Genomic DNA, 25,000 nt, shown 5'->3' with positions numbered 1-25,000 from the left:
ATGTTTCATACCTACGGCCCACAGGCTACAACCATGGTTCTAAATAAGACATTTAGGAGCAGCAGAAAATAATAATATATTGATTGATTGAGATACAGCCTGTACTGGGTCTAAATGAAGTCTAGCTACTGTTGAAGCACATGCTGTTGCCCTAGAAACGAATATGTAGCACTGTAAACACAGTTTATTATAAAAGCTAAAATGTTGATACTACAGGAGGTTGGTGACACCTTAATTGGGGAGGACGGGCAAGTGGTAATAGCTGGAGAGGAATCAGTGGAATGGTATCAATTACATGAAACATATGGTTTCCATGTGTCTGATGCCATTCCAATGCTCTGTTCCAGACATTTTAATGAGCCGTCCTCCCCTCAGCAGCCTCCCCTGGTTGATAGGAATACCCGTCATTGAAATGACAAAGTCATGTGTGGAATATTAGGTTTATACATGCTGTAAAATCACTATTTTCCTATTGAGATGCATTACACTGAACATTTTACAAACTCTTTAAAAATGTCACGTTTGTGATGATGACATGCAAGAGATCAGTCATTCATACATTCCTTGATCTCCTGAAGAAGCTATCCCTTTCCTTTCTTTCTGTGCCCCCAAATCTCTGGATATACTGGTCAATTTACCAGGTTATTAGCTAGCTATCCTATAAGGTAACATGACTGAACAAAGTGTAATCAAATGGTTAACGACGAAAGTGTGTCAATATGCGGTCCCGACGATCCGCTATAGAAGATACAAATGTTGTGCCGGTAATATGGGTCAGATCTTTTGACCTGGTTGGGATAGAAGCAAGGAGTTTTCGCTGTAGTAATGGTGCAACCAGGATGCTAACGAATCTGCACTCACTAGTTTCTCTAGGGCTCTGAAACAACGGTACAGCGAAGCCCTATCATTGCAACAATCACTATCTGGGAGAGTTTTGTTCATAGTGGCACAGTGCTCCCAGTGTTAAACTGCTGGTTGCATAGCAACATACTGGTTGTAATTTAGAGTCCTGCTCCTACTCAAAGACACTTTATGAATACGCTCCCTGAACTAAAACACCTGATTCAACAAGTCAATGGCTTGGGGATTAGTTGACTAATCAGGTGTGCCGGTACTGGAATAGATCAAGTGGAACGGCTAGGGGTCTAGGAGGCTAGGAGACTAGAGTGTTGGGAGGCTAGGGGGTTAGGAAACTAGCAGGCTAGAGTGTTGGGAGGCTAGGGGGTTAGGAGGCTAGGGGGTTAGGGGGCTAGAAGGTTAGGAGGCTAGGGGGTTAGGGGGCTAGGAGGTTAGGGGCTAGGAGGCTAGGGGGTTAGGAGGCTAGGAGGTTAGGGGACTAGGAGGCTAGGGGGCTAGGAGGCTAGGAGGTTAGGGGGCTAGGAGGCAAGGGGGTTAGGAGGCTATGAGGTTAGGGGGCTAGGAGGTTAGGAGGCTAGGAGGTTAGGAGGCTAGGGGGTTAGCAGGCTAGGAGGTTAGGGGGCTAGGAGGCTAGGAGGTTAGGGGGCTAGGAGGCTAGAGTGTTGGGAGGCTAGAGAGTTAGAAGGCTAGAGTGTTGGGAGGCTAGGGGGTTAGGAGGCTAGGAGGCTAGGAGATTAGGAGGCTAGGGGGTTAGGAGGCTAGGGGGTTAGGAGGCTAGAAGGTTAGGAGGCAAGGGGGCTAGGGGGATAGAGGGTTAGGGGGCTAGAGGGTTAGGAGGCTAGGGGTTAGGAGGCTAGGGGTTAGGGGTTAGGGGGTTAGGAGGCTAGGGAGTTAAGGGGTTAAGAGGCTAGGGGGTTAGGAGGCTAGGAGGCTAGAGTGTTGGGAGGCTAGGGGGTTAGGAGGCTAGGAGGTTAGGGGGATAGAGGGTTAGGGGGCTAGAGGGTTAGGAGGCTAGGGGTTAGGAGGCTAGGGGTTAGGGGGTTAGGGGGTTAGGAGACTAGGGAGTTAGGGGGTTAAGAGGCTAGGGGGTTAGGAGGCTAGGAGGCTAGAGTGTTGGGAGGCTAGGGGGTTAGGAGGCTGGAAGGCTAGGGGGTTAGGGGGCTAGGGGGTTAGGAGGCAAGGGGGCTAGGGGGATAGAGGGTTAGGGGGCTAGAGGGTTAGGAGGCTAGGGGTTAGGAGGCTAGGGGTTAGGGGTTAGGGGGCTAGGGTTAGGAGGCTAGGGGTTAGGGGGCTAGGGTTAGGAGGCTAGGGTGGTAGGGGGTTAAGAGGCTAGGGGGTTAGGAGGCTAGGATGCTATGGGGTTAGGAGGCTAAGGTGGACATTTTTGTTTTTGTGCTTTTCTAATAACCAATTTCTGTGTTCATGCAAGTGGCTGACTGAACGAATCCTCACTATCAGCATCTGCAATTTGGCAGTACGCCCAGAACCTTGTTTAGAGAAATGATATCTCAGTTTCAAGGTCTCAGCTTAGAGAAGAAGCGTCGTGAGGTACTGGTCTGTCACAAGCATGACCCAGTATTGGTCGTCACATGAATGAAGCAAACATTAATGATTAATTAATTATAAATAAGCTAAATCATGCAAATATGACTTGTCTGCAGTATATAAGACAACTAAAGGGACTGACCCGTGAGAGTTCACTTCAGACAGGTACTTTATGCATCTAAGTTTGACTGTGACCTCTCCAGCTTCATTTAAGATTGACTTCGAGTGTCTCTGTGTAACAATTTCTACAACAGGGGTTAGGAGGCTAGGGGACTAGGGGGCTAGGAGGCTGGGGGCTAGGAGGCTAGGGGGTAGTCCAGGAAAAGTTTGGGAAACACTGGTATAGAGTTCAGAGTCCAGAGATTCTTTCAGAATTGTACAGACAACATAAAGTCTCCTCTGATAACTGTTGGTCTCTGACACACACACACGCATGTACACACACTCTCCAATAGTCTTCACACACACGCATGTACACACACTCTCCGATAGTCTTCACACACGCATGTACACACACTCTCCAATAGTCTTCACACACACGCATGTACACACACTCTCCAATAGTCTTCACACACACACATGTACACACACTCTCCAATAGTCTTCACACACACGCATGTACACACTCTCCAATAGTCTTCACACACACGCATGTACACACACTCTCCAATAGTCTTCACACACACGCATGTACACACACTCTCCAATAGTCTTCACACACACGCATGTACACACACTCTCCAATAGTCTTCACACACACACATGTACACACACTCTCCAATAGTCTTCACACACATGTCGCTAACACTTCACTACTTCAGCGGCATGTTGATTCTCTTCTCGCTGACTGAACAACAACAAGCATCACCTACTGTCTAAGGAGATATATAAACAACTGACTAATGGCTTGTTTAATTACTTTTTTCAATTAAGGAGGACTTTTCTCCTGATGCTTAGGTACAGCGGTGATTCTCACAGGCACAGATTAAACTGAAGAAAGAGGGAGAGGGGGGGGATAAAACAGAGAGGGCATGATAGAAGAGAAGGAGAGAGGGGGAGAAAGAAAGAATCAGAGAGGGACAGAAAGTGAGAAAGAGAGAGAGAGGAACCCTGCTGTGTGTCAGATGAGAATCTAAAAAAGGAGAGAGTTGTGCAGCGTAGCAATCAGGTATAGACACGCACACACACACACACACACACACACACACACACACACACACACACACACACACACACACACACACACACACACACACACACACACACACACACACACACCAACTCTACTCTTACTTTAGTTTTCTTTTCCTGTTTGCTATCGAGTGGTTCGTCCACACTTAACCCACACTGCCAATCTGCCCACTCAGACACAGACATACTCACATTTCACTGACCAGCAAACTGACACACACACAAACACACATTCCCACTTCACCTCTGTGACTCCCACTAATGATGATGCTGCATATGCATGTCTCATTTTAATGCTGACACACACCAGCATAGTCGTCCAGAGTTTCTCAACCCCACGTTGGTCAGACAGATAGCTGACAACAAAGCATTCAGCTGTAATGTTAATACAAGTGGGCCTCCAGAGAGGGACAACATAGAATAAGGACAACAGAGATTAAGGAGAATTTGCTACAATGTTCTTGGAAAGGACGGAATACACTAGTTATACAACTGATTCAGTTCAAGAATTAACTTAAACCCAAGAGTTAAAACCTGTTGGGGCTAGGGGGCAGTATTTTCATGGCCGGATGAAAAACGTACCCAATTTAAACAAGTTACTACTCCGGCCCAGAAAATAGAATATGTATATTATTAGTAGATTTGGATAGAAAACACTCTGATGTTTCTAAAACTGTTTGAATGGTGTCTCTAAGTATAACAGAACTCATATGGCAGGCAAAAACCTGAGAAAAAATACAAGCAGGAAATGAAAATCTTGTGGCTGTACTATTTTCAAGTCATTGCCAATAAAACACACAGTGACAAAGGATTCATTTTGCACTTCCTATGGCGTCCATTAGATGTCAACAGTCTTTATAAAGTTGTTTGAAGCGTCTATGATGAACAGAGACTGGATGAGAAGGAAGGGAAGTTGATGTCCCTGGGATGTCGTCACTTCATTATTGCGCGCTCATGCGAGATGAGACCTTTTTCAAAACGTTTTTCAAGACACAGGAAAGGTCCGGTTGAAATATTACTGATGTTTCACGTTAAAAATGGCCCTAAAGATTGATGCTAAACAACGTTTGACATGTTTGAACGAACGTAAATAGATTTTTTTTTTTACTTTTCGTCGTGACTTTTCCCTCCCGCGCCCTACATTTTGAGTAGCCTACTGAACGCGCTAACAACACGGAATAACATGGAGTTATTTGGACATAAATTATGAACTTCATCGAAAAAAACAACATTTGTTGTGGACCTGGGATTCCTGGAAGTGCCTTCTGATGAAGATTATTAAAGGTAAGGGAATATTTCTAATGTTATTTATGATTTTAGATGATTCCAACATGGCGGCTATCTGTATCGCCTAGTGTATTTTTCTGAGCACAGTACTCAGATTATTGCAAAGTGTGCTTTCCCAGTAAAGTTATTTTGAAATCTGTCAATGCGGTTGCATTCAGGAGATGTTAATCTATAATTCTTTGAATAACAGTTTAATACTTTAACCACGTTTTATAATGAGTATTTTTTGTAAATTCACTGGCAGTTTTGGGGGAGACACATTTTCTCAACGACACGCGCCGATGTAAAATGCTGTTTTTGGATATAAATATGAACTTGATAGAACAAAAAATTTATGTATTGTCTAACATAATGTCCTAGGAGTGTCATCTGATGAAGATTGTCAAAGGTTAGTGCCAAATTTTAGCTGGTTTTCTGCTTTTGGTGACGCCTGTCCTTGAATTGAAAATGGATGTGTGTACTTTTTTGGCTATGTACTCTCCTAACATAATCTAACTTTATGCTTTCGCCGTAAAGCCTCTTTGAAATCGGACAATGTGGTTCGATTAAGGAGATGTTTATCTTTCAAATGGTGTAAAATAGTTGATTGTTTGAGAAATTGAAATTATTCGATTTTTGCTGTTTTGAATTTCCCGCCATGCTAGCAATCCCGTCACTGGGATTCTATCCCTAAACCTAAGAGATAACCTAAACACAATAATTAACCTGAACCTAAGATTTAAAATGTCGATTTCTTCATGTTTTTTGAAGAACATTGCTAAGAAATGCCTCAAATGACATCATACTAATTTCTTAATTTATCATAATCCACAAAACATTAGTTGCAAGGATATTGCTAATGTTTTAGCTATTGTTGTCAACCTTGCCAACGACAACCAAATGTAATACAGGAAATTGAACAAACAGCAACATTTGGACCGGCTAGGCGAGGTTAAAAGGTCACTCTTGTTCATTTCTACTCCATAGATTATATGGGTATGTAATTGCAATTGTAGCTATATGCTGTTATTAAGAATTGTACTTCTAACCTCCTTCTGTTTCCAACTGTCATCAAGTTCGTCTCTACAATCATCATTTTGCTCATCAGCCACCCTGACAGCTGACATTTTAGTAAAGTCATTCTACAATTGGCACAGAGGGCAAACCACACGCACGCTGACAGACTGAGCGAGAGACATGGAGAAAGAGATACCCTGGTGTGAGTTTACACAACAAGTGGTGAAAGACTCACACTGCATTCCTGTTCTGGCTGTGGAGTTCAGACAGACAGACAGACAGACAGACAGACAGACAGACAGACAGACAGACAGACAGACAGACAGACAGACAGACAGACAGACAGACAGACAGACAGACAGACAGACAGACAGACAGACAGACAGACAGACAGACAGAGTGCACATGGAGCATGGAGAGAAAACAGAGAGAGAGAGAAAGAGAGAGAGAGAGACCGAAAACAGAGAGAGAGAGAGAGAGAAAACAGAGAGAGAAAGAGAGAGAGAGAGACCGAAAACAGTGAGAGAAAACAGAGAGAGAGAAAGAGAGAGAGAGACAGACAGACAGAGCGAGAGACAGAGCGAGAGCACATGGTTTTATGAATTCAAAGAATGTTCTGGATCGGTTCTCTCTCAGGACTGAATGACAGCAGTCAAAGAAATAATGTCTGCAATCAGAGGCCTTACACACAGAGAGAGCGAGAGAGACAGAGAGAGAGAGAGAGAGAGAGAGAGAGAGAGAGAGAGAAACACAGCCAACCAGACTCCAATCAAATTACACATGCGGTCCCGAAGGCTGCAGTAATATGCAATCGAAGCAGAACTGTCCTCCCATCAACAGTCCAAACTCCAACACAGCGAAGCTCATCTTCAGAGGAATCTAACTCATATTGGCCTTGATTGAAATCTTATTGAATTAAAAAACTATATATTTTAATGAAAATATTTCTCAGGCATCCTTATACATTTATACTCAGTCAAAATATGTGAATGTGTTGCAACTTAGCGAGTCAGTGGAGATACACCTTCAAGGGCCAGAGCCGACAGAACGGCATTGAAAAAAAAACTAATATATTAGAGTGGCTTGATAGGTGGGAAAAAATTGACAGAAATTATGCATCAGGCTTTTTCTATCCGCTGCACTCACAAACAACCCCTGTTGCATGGTGGGAAGTAGCGAGACTGAACTACACATAAATAACAAGGTTGTCTGATAAATGGGAGCTGACAAACGGCCGAGCAGCGCTAACGCATCGCGTCGATAACTTTTCCCCAAAGCCTCAAACTGGGATTTTAACAAGTTCACCTCATCTGCATGTGCCATGCATCAACGAGCCACGGAGAGCACACAAACGTAAACAAGGGCCGTGTCCAAATCTCTGCTATTTGCAAGTCAGATGCAAGACAAGGTATTACACACAGACACACAGACACACACACACACACACACACACACACACACACACACACACGCTTTCCCCCTCACACTCACACTTCCATTTGAAAGTCTGATGCCTGGCTTCTTTGCCTGGCCTGGTGCAGTATTAAATAGTTGGTTAGACAGAGCTGTTCTGTCATTTGCCCAAGATGGAAAATGGTCTGTAGCACATTCATCTGCCTGTGATGTCTCCCTACCTGACAGCTGATCTCTACAGCCCAGATAGGTCTCCCCACTGCTGTAATACACCCCCATAATGGATTACACAGAGAGTACTGTCAGACAGCTGTCCTAAAGCAACATGTCTAATACCCCCATAATGGATTACACAGAGAGTACTGTCAGACAACTGTCCTAAAGCAACATGTCTAATACCACCCATAATGGATTACACAGAGAGTACTGTCAGACAGCTGTCCTAAAGCAACATGTCTAATTCCACCCATAATGGATTACACAGAGAGTACTGTCAGACAGCTGTCCTAAAGCAGCATGTCTAATACCACCAAAATGGATTACACAGAGAGTACTGTCAGACAGGTGTCCTAAAGCAACATGTCTAATACCACCCATAATGGATTACACAGAGAGTACTGTCAGACAGCTGTCCTAAAGCAACATGTCTATTACCACCCATAATGTATTACACAGAGAGTACTGTCAGGCAGCTGTCCTAAAGCAACATGTCTAATACCACTCATAATGGATTACACAGAGAGTACTGTCAGACAGCTGTCCTAAAGCAACATGTCTAATACCACCATAATGGATTACACAGAGAGTACTGTCAGACAGCTGTCCTAAAGCAACATGTCTAATACCACCATAATGGATTACACAGAGAGTACTGTCAGACAGCTGTCCTAAAGCAACATGTCTAATACCACCATAATGGATTACACAGAGAGTACTGTCAGACAGCTGTCCTAAAGCAACATGTCTATTACCACCCATAATGTATTACACAGAGAATACTGTCAGACAGCTGTCCTAAAGCGACATGTCTAATACCACCCAAAATGGATTACACAGAGAGTACTGTCAGACAGCTGTCCTAAAGCAACATGTCTAATACCACCATAATGGATTACACAGAGAGTACGGCCAGATAGCTGTCCTAAAGCAACATGTCTAATACCACCCATAATGGATTACACAGAGAGTACTGTCAGACAGCTGTCCTAAAGCAACATGTCTAATACCACCCATAATCGATTACACAGAGAGTACTGTCAGACAGCTGTCCTAAAGCAACATGTCTAATACCACCCATAATAGATTACACAGAGAGTACTGTCAGACAGCTGTCCTAACTCAACATGTCTAATACCACCATAATGGATTACACAGAGAGTACTGTCAGACAGCTGTCCTAAAGCAACATGTCTAATACCACCCATAATGGATTACACAGAGAGTACTGTCAGACAGCTGTCCTAAAGCAACATGTCTAATACCACCCATAATGGATTACACAGAGAGTACTGTCAGACAGCTGTCCTAAAGCAACATGTCTAATACCACCATAATGGATTACACAGAGAGTACTGTCAGACAGCTGTCCTAAAGCAACATGTCTAATAACACCCATCATGGATTACACAGAGAGTACTGTCAGACAGCTGTCCTAAAGCAACATGTCTAAAACCACCCATAATGGATTACACGGAGAGAACTGTCAGACAGCTGTCCTAAAGCAACATGTCTAATACCACCATAATCGATTACACAGAGAGTACTGTCAGACAGCTGTCCTAAAGCAACATGTCTAATACCACCCATAATGGATTACACAGAGAGTACTGTCAGACAGCTGTCCTAAAGCAACATGTCTAATACCACCCATAATAGATTACACAGAGAGTACTGTCAGACAGCTGTCCTAACTCAACATGTCTAATACCACCATAATGGATTACACAGAGAGTACTGTCAGACAGCTGTCCTAAAGCAACATGTCTAATACCACCCATAATGGATTACACAGAGAGTACTGTCAGACAGCTGTCCTAAAGCAACATGTCTAATACCATCCATAATGGATTACACAGAGAGTACTGTCAGACAGCTGTCCTAAAGCAACATGTCTAATACCACCCATAATGGATTACACAGAGAGTACTGTCAGACAGCTGTCCTAAAGCAACATGTCTAATACCACCCAAAATGGATTACACAGAGAGTACTGTCAGACAGCTGTCCTAAAGCAACATGTCTAATACCACCATAATGGATTACACAGAGAGTACTGTCAGACAGCTGTCCTAAAGCAACATGTCTAATACCACCATAATGGATTACACAGAGAGTACTGTCAGACAGCTGTCCTAAAGCAACATGTCTAATACCACCCATAATGGATTACACAGAGAGTACTGTCAGACAGCTGTCCTAAAGCAACATGTCTAATAACACCCATCATGGATTACACAGAGAGTACTGTCAGACAGCTGTCCTAAAGCAACATGTCTAAAACCACCCATAATGGATTACACAGAGAGTACTGCCACCAGCTGTCCTAACTCAACATGTCTAATACCACCATAATGGATTACACAGAGAGTACTGTCAGACAGCTGTCCTAAAGCAACATGTCTAATACCACCCATAATGGATTACACAGAGAGTACTGTCAGACAGCTGTCCTAAAGCAACATGTCTAATACCACCCATAATGGATTACACAGAGAGTACTGTCAGACAGCTGTCCTAAAGCAACATGTCTAATACCACCCATAATGGATTACACAGAGAGTACTGTCAGACAGCTGTCCTAAAGCAACATGTCTAATACCACCCAAAATGGATTACACAGAGAGTACTGTCAGACAGCTGTCCTAAAGCAACATGTCTAATACCACCATAATGGATTACACAGAGAGTACTGTCAGACAGCTGTCCTAAAGCAACATGTCTAATACCACCATAATGGATTACACAGAGAGTACTGTCAGACAGCTGTCCTAAAGCAACATGTCTAATACCACCCATAATGGATTACACAGAGAGTACTGTCAGACAGCTGTCCTAAAGCAACATGTCTAATACCACCCATAATGGATTACACAGAGAGTACTGTCAGACAGCTGTCCTAAAGCAACATGTCTAATACCACCCATAATGGATTACACAGAGAGTACTGTCAGACAGCTGTCCTAAAGCAACATGTCTAATACCACCCAAAATGGATTACACAGAGAGTACTGTCAGACAGCTGTCCTAAAGCAACATGTCTAATACCACCATAATGGATTACACAGAGAGTACTGTCAGACAGCTGTCCTAAAGCAACATGTCTAATACCACCCATAATGGATTACACAGAGAGTACTGTCAGACAGCTGTCCTAAAGCAACATGTCTAATACCACCCATAATGGATTACACAGAGAGTACTGTCAGACAGCTGTCCTAAAGCAACATGTCTAATACCACCCATAATGGATTACACAGAGAGTACTGTCAGACAGCTGTCCTAAAGCAACATGTCTAATACCACCATAATGTATTACACAGAGAGTACTATCAGACAGCTGTCCTAAAGCAACATGTCTAATACCACCATAATGGATTACACAGAGAGTACTGTCAGACAGCTGTCCTAAAGCAACATGTCTAATACCACCATAATGGATTACACAGAGAGTACTGTCAGACAGCTGTCCTAAAGCAACATGTCTAATAACACCCATCATGGATTACACAGAGAGTACTGTCAGACAGCTGTCCTAAAGCAACATGTCTAATACCACCCATCATGGATTACACCGAGAGTACTGTCAGACAGCTGTCCTAAAGCAACATGTCTAATACCACCATAATGTATTAAACAGAGAGTACTGTCAGACAGCTGTCCCAAAGCAACATGTCTAATACCACCATAATGGATTACACAGAGAGTACTGTCAGACAGCTGTCATAAAGCAACATGTCTAATACCACCCATAATGGATTACACAGAGAGTACTGTCAGACAGCTGTCCTACAGCAACATGTCTAATACCACCCATAATGGATTACACAGAGAGTACTGTCAGACAGCTGTCCTAACTCAACATGTCTAATACCACCCATAATGTATTACACAGAGAATACTGTCAGACAGCTGTCCTAAAGCAACATGTCTAATACCACCATAATGTATTACACAGAGAGTACTGTCAGACAGCTGTCCTAAAGCAACATGTCTAATACCACCATAATGGATTACACAGAGAGTACTGTCAGACAGCTGTCCTAAAGCAACATGTCTAATACCACCATAATCTATTACACAGAGAGTACTGTCAGACAGCTGTCCTAAAGCAACATGTCTAATACCACCCATAATGTATTACACAGAGAGTACTGTCAGACAGCTGTCCTAAAGCAACATGTCTAATACCACCATAATGGATTACACAGAGAGTACTGTCAGACAGCTGTCCTAAAGCAACATGTCTAATACCACCATAATGGATTACACAGAGAGTACTGTCAGACAGCTGTCCTAAAGCAACATGTCTAATACCACCATAATGGATTACACAGAGAGTACTGTCAGACAGCTGTCCTAAAGCAACATGTCTAATACCACCCATAATGGATTACACAGAGAGTACTGTCAGACAGCTGTCCTAAAGCAACATGTCTAATACCACCATAATGGATTACACAGAGAGTACTGTCAGACAGCTGTCCTAAAGCAACATGTCTAATACCACCATAATGGATTACACAGAGAGTACTGTCAGACAGCTGTCCTAAAGCAACATGTCTAATACTGAGACGAGCTTAGAAGCTACAAGGACACTCTTGATTCCCGTATGTATGAAGCGTCTTAGATCAGGAGTGCTGATCTAGGATCAGGTCCCCCTGTAATCCTGTTCAGTACGTGTTAAACTAATGAAAGCTAATGCATCAATTCGTTATTTTACTAATCCATCATGTGACTTTGTGTTAATGTTTAGAGAACACAGAAGAAAGAATTAGTTCACTGTGACATTTTGACACAGAGATTCACACTGAGCTTTAGATAAATCAAATTCATTCATTCATTCATTCATTCATTCTCTACGAATGCATTTGATTTCAGTAGGAACTGTGGCACGTGCACACACACACACACACACACACACACACACCACACACACTTCTGAGTTTTGAGACCCATGTAGAGAGTGACTATCAGTTAATATTTATTATAAATGGTTTGTATTTCCATCTCAAAGTTGTTTATCCTGAGACTAGTTCCTACAGCACGACTATATGATCTTTTTATATACATTTTAATTTGGTTTATTGGTTTTTAATACATAGCTTTAATGTAGATAGCTAGAAAGTATTCACACCCCTTGTAGTTAATTAGACCGGATTAAATTATTATTAAACTATAAACGTTGCTGATTGATGTGCTGTTGTGTTGTTTTTCTGCAGTTTTTTATGGTAGGGTAGACAGATGTGTTTTCTTTCTACTAAATGTATTGGTAAGACATTTTATTTCACTAACTTAAAAGTACTTTTCTTATGAGAGTGGTCGGCGCGCAGATCATTTGATTGACAGTTCTGGTTGCCTAGTGATGGGCATTAGTCCCACTTCAAGAAGAAGCATTGCTTTACAGACAAGTTCAAATGCCCGTTCAGTGGTGCTTCGAACCTAGAACAGGTTTTGTGGCGGGTTTCGTGGCGGCATTTAAAAAGCCGTAGTGTAATCTTTCAGACAAAAAAAACATGCCGTAGCCAAGGAGCTTTCAAGTCACCACGTTCCACATGTCTGAAAGGGGTTTTACAGTGCCTTCAGAAAGTATTCACACCCCTTGACTTATTCCACATTTTGTTGTTACTTCCTGAAATTGATTAAATATATTTTTTCTACACACAATACCCTAATGACAAAGTGAAAACATGTTATTAGAAAATTTAGCAAATTCATTGAAAATGTGAAATACAGAAATATCTAATTTACATAGGTATTCACACCCCTGAGTCAATACATATTAGAATCACTTTTGGCAGTGGTTACAGCTGGGAGTCTTTCTGGGTATGTCTAAAAGCTTTACACACCTAGATTGTACAATATTCACATATTATTATTTTTGAAATGCTTCATGCTCTTTCAAGTTGGTTGATGATAATTGCTAGATAATTGCATTTTCATGTCTTGCCATAGGTTTTCAAGACGATGTAATTCAAAACTGTAACTAGACCACTCAAGAACATTCAATGTCGTCTTGGTAAGCAACTCCAGTGTATATTTGGCCTTGTGTTTTAGGTTACTGTCCCGCTGAAAGGTGAATTTGTCTCCCAGTGTCTGTTGGAAAGTAGACAACCAGGTTTTCCTCTAGGATTAGCCATAATTAGTTTATTTTTATCCTTAAAAAGACTCCCTAGTCCTTGTCAATGACAAGCATACCCTTAACATGATGCAGCCACCACGAAATATGAAAATATGAAGAGTGGTACACGGTGATGTGTTGTATTTGCTCCAAAACATAACGCTTTGTATTCAGGACAGTTAATTTCTTTGCCACATTTTTTGCAGTTTTACTTTAGTGCCTTATTGCAAACAGGATGCATGTTCTTTTACATTTGTATTCTTTACAGGCTTCCGTCTTTTCACTCTGTCATTTAGATTAGTATTGTGGAGTAATTATAATGTTGAGCCATCCTCAGTTTTCTCCTATCACAGCCATTAAACTCTGTAACTGTTTTAAAGTCACCGTTGGGCTCTTGGTGAAATCCCTGAGCGGTTTCCTTCCTCTCTGGAAACTGAGTTAGGAAGGTTGCCTGTATCTTTGTATTGACTGTGTGTATTGATACAACATCCAAAGTGTAATTAATAACTTCATGCTCAAAGGGATATTTAATGTCTGCTTTTTTTATTTTTACCCTTCTACCAATATGTGCCCTTCTTTGCGAGGCATTGGAAAACCTCCCTGGTCTTTACAGTTGAACCTGTGTTTGAAATTGATTACTCGACTGAGGGACCTTACAGATAATTGTATGTGCGGAGTACAGAGATGAGGGAGTCCTTCAAAAATCATCTTAAACACTATTATTTCACACAGAGTGAGGCTTGCCATAACAAATGAGTTGATTACTTATTGACTCAAGACATTTCACCTTTTTATTTTTAATTAATATGTAAACATAATTCATAACATAACACTGTGACATTATGCGCTATTGTGTGTAGGCCAGTGACACAAAATCTCCATTTAATCAATTTTAAATTCAGGCTGTAAAACAACAAAACGTGGAAAAAGGCAAGGGGTGTGAATACTTATTGAAGGCACTGTAGTTAACTAGGCCGGGATTCAAATCAGATGCACTTTCAACAAGTACACAGCACTTAACCTGTCTGGGCTAGGGGGCAGTATTTTCACGGACGGATAAAAAACGTACCCGATTTAAACTGGTTACTACTCTTGCCCAGAAACGAGAATATGCATATTATTAGTAGATTTGGATAGAACACACTCTGAAGTTTCTAAAACTGTTTGAATGGTGTCTGTGAGTATAACAGAACTCATATGGCATGCAAAAACCTGAGACAATTCCAAGCAGGAAGTAGCCTGTCTGAGAATTTGTAGTTCTTCTTTTGATTCTCTATCAAAACTACAGTATCTGTGTGGTTACATTGCACTTTCTAAGGCTTCCATTGGCTCTCTAAAGCCTTCAGAAAGCGGATTGAGGCGTCTCCTGTCTCTGGGCAGAGTATAGTAGCTCAGTTTCTCAGTGGTCTGCCTGGTGACAAAGAGATTGGATATGCGCATTCCCGCGAGCACGCTGTTTTTTCTTTTCCTCTTTGAATGAATACACTATTATCCGGTTGGAATATTATCGCTATTTTACAAGAAAAATACCATAAAAATTGATTTTAAACAGCGTTTGACATACTTCTAAGTACGGTAATGGAACATTTTGATTTTTTTTGTCTCGAAATGCGCTCGCGCGTTACCCTTTGGATAGTGACCTGAACGCACGAACAAAACGGAGGTATTTGGACATAACTATGGATTATTTGGAACAAAAACAACATTTATTGTGGAAGTAGCCATCCTGGGAGTGCATTCTGACGAAGATCAGCAAAGGTAATACAATATTTCTAATACTAATTCTGAGTTTAGTGTGCTCCGAACTTGGCGGGTGTCAAACTAGCTAGCCGTGATGGCTGAGCTATGTACTCAGAATATTGAAAAATGTGCTTTCGCCGAAAAGCTATTTTAAAATCTGACATAGCAATTGCATAAAGGAGTTCTGTATCTATAATTCTTAAAATAATTGTTATGTATTTTGTCAACGTTTATGATGACTAATTTAGTAAATTCACCGGAAGTTGGGAATGCATGTTCTGAACATCACACGCCAATGTAAAAAGCTGTTTTTGGATATAAATATGAACTTGATTGAACAAAACATACATGTATTGTATAACATAATGTCCTAGGAGTGTCATCTGATGAAGATCATCAAAGGTTAGTGCTTCATGTAGCTGTGTTTTGGGTTTTTGTGACATATATGCTTGCTTGGAAAATGGCTGTGTGATTATGTTGGTCTATGTACTCTCCTAACATAATCTAATGTTTTGCTTTTGCTGTAAAGCCTTTTTGAAATTGGACAATGTGGTTAGATTAACGAGAGTCTTATCTTTAAAATGGTGTAAAATAGTGAAATTATTGCATTTTTGAGGTTTTGGTATTTCGCGCCACGCTGTTCCACTGGCTGTTGAATAGAGTGGGTTGGTCACGTCCCACCTAGCCCATAGAGGTTAACATAGGCAATTTCTACTTGAACCTACATCTGCAGAGTTAACCATGAACGTGATCGCTGTGAACGTTTGTGATATTGCCCTTGAAAAGCTGCATTGTTGGTTGTGCAATGCACTTGTTAGTAACACAAAAATCTCAGCCCTAGATAGTTTGTAGGTTTGGTATTAGGTAAGTCATAGAGTATACATTACATTAAACAAATTATAATAGTACTGAACAAAACATCAAAAGCAAAAATGTTTATGTATATAAATATTGAATATCCCTGCCATGGTAGACAGGTTGACATGTATTCCTATCTATGTGTTGTGTTACTGTGCAGGGAGTGGTTCAGGAGGGGCCAATTTGGTCCACAGGCAATCCCAGAAGGCTGGCTGCAGAACCGGGTCCTGGGGCCAGTCCAGATAGATCCTGACCAGCCTGGTCAGGCAGTGGTGGGCAGACAGCTGCCTAGGGGGGGTATGTCCTCCAGGAAGACCAGGATAAGGATGTCCGTGTGTTCCACCAGCAGATGACAGGTGGCCAGTTGCAGCTCCAAGGAGCACCAGTTACTGCGCAGGTAGTGACGACTCACCAGACACAGAGTGTGGTGGCTGCCGTAGAGGCTGTCTGTGCTGTTGTCCATGATTTCCTTCCCCAGCTGGAAGTCCCTACTGTGCAGACAGAGACACAGGAAGGGAGGCTCCCTCTGCAGAAGGCCCGGCAGCAGCTGCTCCAGCACCCAGCGCTCGTCTCTACCACTGTATGACACAAAGGCATCATAGTGGTAGCGCCCTCTGGGGTTGGGCCTCTGCACCGCCTCTTCTAGCCAACTATGGGCAATGTGGCAGAAGGCCAGCAGGTAGTCCCCAGCCAGCTGATGGAGCAGCACCACCAGTATGAAGAGGAGCAGATCCAGGGAGGTGCAGGTGAACAGGACAAAACGCACATCCAGGGAACAGTGGGCCTCCAAGTACCTGCGGAAGTTCTGGATACCATTTTCATTTTTGCATCTCCAGCTCTCCCTCAAGCAAAATATGACCTGGACATGTTGTTGTCTCCTGGCCCAGTTGTCCAGCCAGTCATTATCACAGCTGCAGTGCAGGTGAGGACCAAAGAACTCCATAAACCTCAGGATGGTGAGGGGCTCTGGAAAGCTGTCCAACATGCTGAACTCCTCTATAGCATGACAATTAATCACACTTAGGGACTTCAGGTCTCTGCTCAGCTCCTCCTCCAGAGTGAGGATCCTACATTCAATAAGGTTCACGCTCTCCAGTCTGGTCAGATTGTGGAACATGATGCACAGAGCTGGCTGAACGATGAGGTCCACTTTCATCAGCGTCAGACACCTTAGCTGCACAAGCCTGTTCAGGTCACTCATGTCCACAAACTCTGGTGAGAAAACCAACTGGAACTCAAACTGGAACTCAAACTCCTGCAGGGAGGTGAAGTACTTTGCAGCAAAGTGAGACTCACACAGGAGATATCCTGTCATAGTCATGAGGTAGACAACTGACTGGAAGAATGGTCTCCAGCAGTCTTGGAAAATCACATTAGATGGGGTGTGAGCTGAAGGGCAAAGTCTTGTTTTGGGGTGCTGTCGATGGTGAGAGTACTCCAGGAGCTGATATTCATGTGAGTCAGTCCTAGAGGGAAGACACCAAATTTATGGCCTTCCCTGTAGCTCAGTTGGTAGAGCGTGGTGTTTGCAACACCAGGGTTGTGGGTTCGATTCCCACGGGGGGCCAGCACAGAAAAAAAAATGTATGAAATGTATGCATTCACTACTGTAAGTCGCTCTGGATAAGAGCGTCTGCTAAATCACTAAAATGTTAAAAAAAATATGGGTCAGATTTCGACTTGTCTGTGACTCACCAGGAGGAAAGTCTAAATATATGTCATTTAGGGAGGTGAGGTGGATGAATGCAGATGTTTATGACTGGGTTATTTTTCAGCGTTAGGGTTTCCAAGCCGTGTAGTGCAATGAAACTGTTCTCTGTAATCTGAGAAATCCTCTTATCACCTAGGTATAAGAACCTCAGTTTACCATGTCCCTTAAATAGATTTTATTGCATTTTAAATACAGCCATTTCAGATTTATCAAACAGAACTGCTCTGAGGTGATGTTTGTGATGTGAATGTAACGCAAGGCAAGTGCTCCAAATGCTCCATTTTCTAACCGGCGAGCGTCAAGAAATGAAAAACTCACCTCTTGAAGACGATCGAAATAAGGAAGTTCAAAAACAGCTCTGTTGGTGTCAGAGCAGTTCTGATGTCTCAAAATGACTATCTTCTGATGTAAAGTGCAGGTTCGTCAATGACTGTGACATATTGACTATCCTGCATATCAAATCAGACAGTTGCTTTGTACAGCTGTAGACTGAGTGGTAGGTTGGTTAACAAATGTCCAATGAGATTGATGATTGATATTTAGAATGCTCCTCTGTCCAATGGGATGAGACGTTGTTGGGATTAGATGTCCAATGGAATAAAGAACCGCCGTTGTTCCACTGCAGTGTCTGTTAGCTATGTTGTATCTGTGTGCATCTCCTCTTCATCTTTCTACTATATATGGCTTTTGCATCTCTTCCTGGTCTTTTTTTATTAACTGTAAGATATTTTGAGAGAGACTGCAGGTCACAGATAAGATTATTTTTTAACTCTTTCTCACCTCCTCCATGTGTGAGGTAGTGGTTAGCATTACCTATATATCTGACATACACAGTTATCAGATGTCGTCTGGAAGCAGGTCACACACACACACACACACACACACACACACACACACACACACACACACACACACACACACACACACACACACACACACACACACACAACTCTCTACATGTTTGTATTCTAACTGCTGTATACAAAAAACTATACAAAACATATGGTTTGTGTCGTTTTCATACAATAGTTATGTCACTGTTACTACTAAGAGTAACTTCATGTAGGAGAACATTGATTACACATCTGGGGCTGGCCTTGTGCGGGGTGATACACGCACGCATGCACGCACGCGGCCACACACACACACGGCTGGCTGGCCTCACATCTGACACACACACACACACACTTCTGCACTTTCACACCCATGTAGGGAGTGGCCAGCATCCCCTTAATAATGTAATGTAATCTACTGTAATTGGGCCCTCTGTGGAGCTGCACTAGAACTGTGTAATATTTTGGAAGGAGCTGTTACACACACACACACACACACACACACACACACACACACACACACACACACACACACACACACACACACACACACACACACACACACACACACACACACACACACACACGGCTGGCCTACCATTGGCTGATCTGACACACACCACATACACACACAGGGTGATACTTGGTCTAATCTGATGGGAGTCATGAGGTGGAACAACAGGTCATTATTAAAACCAACACAGCACTACTTACCTTCTGGAACCAACAGACTACAGATGTTTAGCAGGCTAGTGGTTTTAGCTTTAGCTACAATCTCTCTTCCAATGTTATTATTATCATTTTTAAAGATCTACAGGTTCCTTTCAAAAAAGTTAATCTTATTTTTCCTTGTTCTCATTCCCCAGGGGAGAGGAAAAAGGATCAGACTGCCAACTAAAGCATGCCAACTATAGCAGACTGCCAACTATAGTTTAGTTAAAATCTCAATGGCTGCCATGATGGCATCGAACTTTCAATGACAATAGTCACTATGGAAGTCGTAATGCTAACATAAATAAAAACTGTTATTGTGATGCTTTGAAACTAACCACAAAAAGCATTTGTTGAGGTTTCTTCTGTGTGTCCTTTTATGCAGACAATGAGATGACTGATTTAACCTCCCTGGGCAAGGCAGGACGCTTGCGTCCCACCTAGTCAACAGCCAGTGGAATCGTGTGGCGCGAAATACAAATACCTCATAAATGCTATAACTTCAATTTCTCAAACATATGACTATTTTACACCATTTTAAAGACAAGACTCTCGTTAATCTAACCACACTGTCCGATTTCAAAAAGGCTTTACAGCGAAAGCAAAACATTAGATTATGTCAGGAGAGTACCCTGCCAAAAATAATCACACAGCCATTTTCAAAGCATGCATATATGTCACCAAAACCAAAACCACAGCTAAATGCAGCACTAACCTTTGATGATCTTCATCAGATGACACTCCTAGGACATTATGTTATACAATACATGCATGTCTTGTTCAATCAAGTTCATATTTATATAAAAAAAACTGCTTTTTACATTAGCATGTGATGTTCAGAACTAGCATACCCACCGCAAACTTCCGGTGAATTTAGTAAATTACTCACGATAAACGTTTACAAAATACATAACAATTATTTGAAGAATTATAGATACAGAACTCCTTTATGCAACCGCGGTGTCAGATTTTAAAATAGCTTTTCGGCAAAAGCACATTTTGCAATATTCTGAGTAGATAGCCCGCCCATCACGGCTAGCTAATTTGACACCCACCAAGTTTGGCGCTCACCAAACTCAGATTTATTATAAGAAAAATTGGATTACCTTTGCTGTTCTTCATCAGAATGCACTCCCAGGACTTCTACTTCAACAACAAATGTTGGTTTGGTTCAAAATAATCCATAGTTATATTGAAATAGCTCCGTTTTGTTCATGCGTTCAGGTAACTATCCGAAGGGTGACGTGCGGGCGCATTTCATGACAACAAAATTCTAAATATTCCATTACCGTACTTCGAAGCATGTCAAACACTGTTTAAAATACATTTTTATGCAATTTTTCTCCTAAAATAGCGATAATATTCCAACCGGGCGACGTTGTATTCATTCAAAGACTGAAAGAAAAAAATGGAGAATTCACATGAACGCGCATCTCCAGTGTCACTGTCCCCAGGCAGGCCAGTAAGAAACAGAGCTGCTGTACTTAGCCCAGAGACTGCAGAGCTCTCATTCCACTTTCTGGCGCCTTCTGAGAGCCAATGGAAGCCTTAGAAAATGTCACGTTACAGCAGAGATGCTGTATTTTTGATAGAGATAATCTAGAAGGACAACAAATTGTCAGACAGGGCACTTCCTGCATGGAATCTTCTCAGGTTTTGGCCTGCCATATGAGTTCTGTTATACTCACAGACACCATTCAAACAGTTTTAGAAACTTTAGAGTGTTTTCTATCCAAATCTACTAATTATATGCATATTCTAGTTTCTGGGCAGGAGTAGCAACCAGATTAAATCGGGTACGTTTTTTATCCGGCCGTGCAAATACTGCCCCCTAGCCCCAACAGGTTAAGGGGAACAGGACGTCCAGTCCGCACACATTCACACACACACACCTCCTACAGATGTTGTCAACCAGAAGAAGATGCCAGTCAGTCCCACAGCCAGGAAATCAGACTAGTCTCAATATGAAAAAGAAAGGCTGTGAGAGAAAGAGAGAAGGGAAGAAGAGGGGTGAAACACTTGGCCTTCAAGATTTCAGTGTCTGTGTTAATCATTCCATCCACCCTCCGCTGGTCCACAATTAAGGTGGCACGTGACATTCCTCTGAGTGTGTGTTCATGCGGCATCTATGTGTGTCTGTGTGCATTCTCAATTCTCTCTCTCTTGGGTTTTATTGGTGGGGCTGGGAGTGTGGGCTGGCTCAGGGATACATCAACAGAGAGGTGCTGAACACTGTCTCATCATCATTATTATTACTATTCATCTTCACAAGAGCCTTTCAGATGCTGCCAGACACACACACACACACACACACACACACACACACACACACACACACACACACACACACACACACACACACAGCAGCAGCATCAAAGTGCCTGTATTCTGGCTAGGGCCCAACACCAGATGTTGAGGGTTTGGTAATAAAATGAGAATTTCCCTTTAGGCTCTATATGGAGAATATAGGATGCATACAAGGGGTGTATTATATCCTTATACAATGCATTACTTTTTACCAGAGCCCAAAGGGAACTTGTCAAAAGTAGTCTACTATGTAGGGAATAGGGTGCCTTTGGGACGCAAACTACATCTGTGTCTGTGCAGCAGCTTTGTCCATGCAAATCAAGCAACCAATCAATAAATCAATCAAAATGTCTGCCCTAATCTAGAATTTCTGTAGCTTCCCAGGGGTAGCTTAGTCACTCTGACAGTGCATTATCCCAAAGCTATTATTGTCTACAGCACTCCAAAGAGCAAAGTCTTTCTTTCTAGCTTAGTCAATAGTATTATTTAACCTCTGACCCCTTCTGACCTCTGTTGTTTTCCCTAACAGGATTTTAGAATGTTATCCTGGTTTCTTATACAACCTTCATTGCTTCCTTTCTGTAATGTAACTATGTTTGAGCTGTGTTTTGTGTGTTGAGCTGTGTGTTTTGAGCTGTGTTTTGTCTGTTTTGAGCTGTGTGTTTTGAGCTGTGTGTTTTGAGCTGTGTGTTTTGAGCTTTGTGTTTTGAGCTGTGTGTTTTGAGCTGCGTGCGTTGAGCTGCGTGCGTTGAGCTGCGTGCGTTGAGCTGCGTGCGTTGAGCTGCTTGTGTTGAGCTGCGTGTGTTGAGCTGCGTGTGTTGAGCTGTGGGTTGAGCTGTGTGTTGTGTGTTTTGAGCTGTGTGTTGTGTGTTTTGAGCTGTGTGTTTTGAGCTGTGTGTTGTGTGTTTTGAGCTGTGTGTTTCTGTAACAACTCCGGCGTAGATGTATTTCTGTAACAACGACGGCGTAGGTGTATTTTTGTAACAACGACGGCGTAGATGTATTTCTGTAACAACGACGGCGTAGGTTTATTTCTGTAACAACGACGGCGTAGATGTATTTCTGTAACAACGACGGCGTAGGTGTATTTTTGTAACAACGACGACGTAGATGTATTTCTGTAACAACGTCGGCGTAGATGTATTTCTGTAACAACTCCGGCGTAGGTGTATTTTTGTAACAACGATGGCGTAGATGTATTTTTGTAACAACTCCGGCGTAGATGTATTTCTGTAACAACTCCGGCGTAGATGTATTTCTGTAACAACTCCGGCGTAGGTGTATTTCTGTAACAACGACGGCGTAGGTGTATTTTTGTAACAACGACGGCGTAGATGTATTTTTGTAACAACGATGGCGTAGATGTATTTCTGTAACAACGACGGCGTAGGTGTATTTCTGTAACAACGACGGCGTAGGTGTATTTCTGTAACAACGACGGCGTAGATGTATTTCTGTAACAACTCCGGCGTAGATGTATTTCTGTAACAACGTCGGCGTAGGTGTATTTCTGTAACAACGTCGGCGTAGGTGTATTTCTGTAACGACGGCGTAGGTGTATTTCTGTAACAACGACGGCGTAGGTGTATTTCTGTAACAACTCCGGCGTAGATGTATTTCTGTAACAACTCCGGCGTAGATGTATTTCTGTAACAACGACAGCGTAGGTGTATTTCTGTAACAACGACGGCGTAGATGTATTTCTGTAACAACGACGGCGTAGGTGTATTTTTGTAACAACGACGACGTAGATGTATTTCTGTAACAACGTCGGCGTAGATGTATTTCTGTAACAACTCCGGCGTAGGTGTATTTTTGTAACAACGACGGCGTAGGTGTATTTTTGTAACAACTCCGGCGTAGATGTATTTCTGTAACAACTCCGGCGTAGATGTATTTCTGTAACAACTCAGGCGTAGGTGTATTTCTGTAACAATGACGGCGTAGGTGTATTTTTGTAACAACGACGGCGTAGATGTATTTTTGTAACAACGATGGCGTAGATGTATTTCTGTAACAACGACGGCGTAGGTGTATTTCTGTAACAACGACGGCGTAGGTGTATTTCTGTAACAACGACGGCGTAGATGTATTTCTGTAACAACTCCGGCGTAGATGTATTTCTGTAACAACGTCGGCGTAGGTGTATTTCTGTAACAACGTCGGCGTAGGTGTATTTCTGTAACGACGGCGTAGGTGTATTTCTGTAACAACGACGGCGTAGGTGTATTTCTGTAACAACTCCGGCGTAGATGTATTTCTGTAACAACTCCGGCGTAGATGTATTTCTGTAACAACTCCGGCGTAGATGTATTTCTGTAACAACGTCGGCGTAGATGTATTTCTGCAACAACGACGGCGTAGATGTATTTCTGTAACAACGACGGCGTAGATGTGTTTCTGTAACAACGACGGCGTAGATGTATTTCTGTAACAACGACGGTGTAGATGTATTTCTGTAACAACGACGGCGTAGATGTATTTCTGTAACAACGACGGCGTAGGTGTATTTCTGTAACAACGACGGCGTAGATGTATTTCTGTAACAACGACGGCGTAGGTGTATTTCTGTAACAACGACGGCGTAGGTGTATTTCTGTAACAACGACGGCGTAGATGTATTTCTGTAACAACGACGGCGTAGGTGTATTTCTGTAACAACTCCGGCGTAGATGTATTTCTGTAACAACGTTGGCGTAGGTGTATTTCTGTAACAACGTCGGCATAGGTGTATTTCTGTAACAACGACGGCGTAGGTGTATTTCTGTAACAACTCCGGCGTAGGTGTATTTCTGTAACAACTCCGGCGTAGATGTATTTCTGTAACAACTCCGGCGTAGATGTATTTCTGTAACAACGACGGCGTAGGTGTATTTCTGTAACAACGCCGGCGTAGATGTATTTCTGTAACAACGACGGCGTAGGTGTATTTTTGTAACAACGACGACGTAGATGTATTTCTGTAACAACGTCGGCGTAGATGTATTTCTGTAACAACTCCGGCGTAGGTGTATTTTTGTAACAACGACGGCGTAGGTGTATTTTTGTAACAACTCCGGCGTAGATGTATTTCTGTAACAACTCCGGCGTAGATGTATTTCTGTAACAACTCAGGCGTAGGTGTATTTTTGTAACAACGACGGCGTAGATGTATTTTTGTATCAACGATGGCGTAGATGTATTTCTGTAACAACGACGGCGTAGGTGTATTTC

General features: G+C 42.4%; 1 protein-coding gene and 1 pseudogene across 1 annotated transcript in view; both read right to left on the bottom strand.

Moving 5' to 3' along the window:
* Window positions 1-25,000, bottom strand: part of LOC115166881 (cell migration-inducing and hyaluronan-binding protein) — a gene marked incomplete in the record, with an annotated part of 159,192 nt that overhangs the window by 94,227 nt on the left and 39,965 nt on the right.
* LOC115167460 (toll-like receptor 13) lies at window positions 16,244-17,540 on the bottom strand (annotated as a pseudogene).

This window comes from Salmo trutta, chromosome 29 (assembly GCF_901001165.1).
Source record: "Salmo trutta chromosome 29, fSalTru1.1, whole genome shotgun sequence".
NCBI classification, from domain to species: Eukaryota; Metazoa; Chordata; class Actinopteri; order Salmoniformes; family Salmonidae; genus Salmo; species Salmo trutta.
This window is presented reverse-complemented; position numbering and strand designations above follow the sequence as displayed.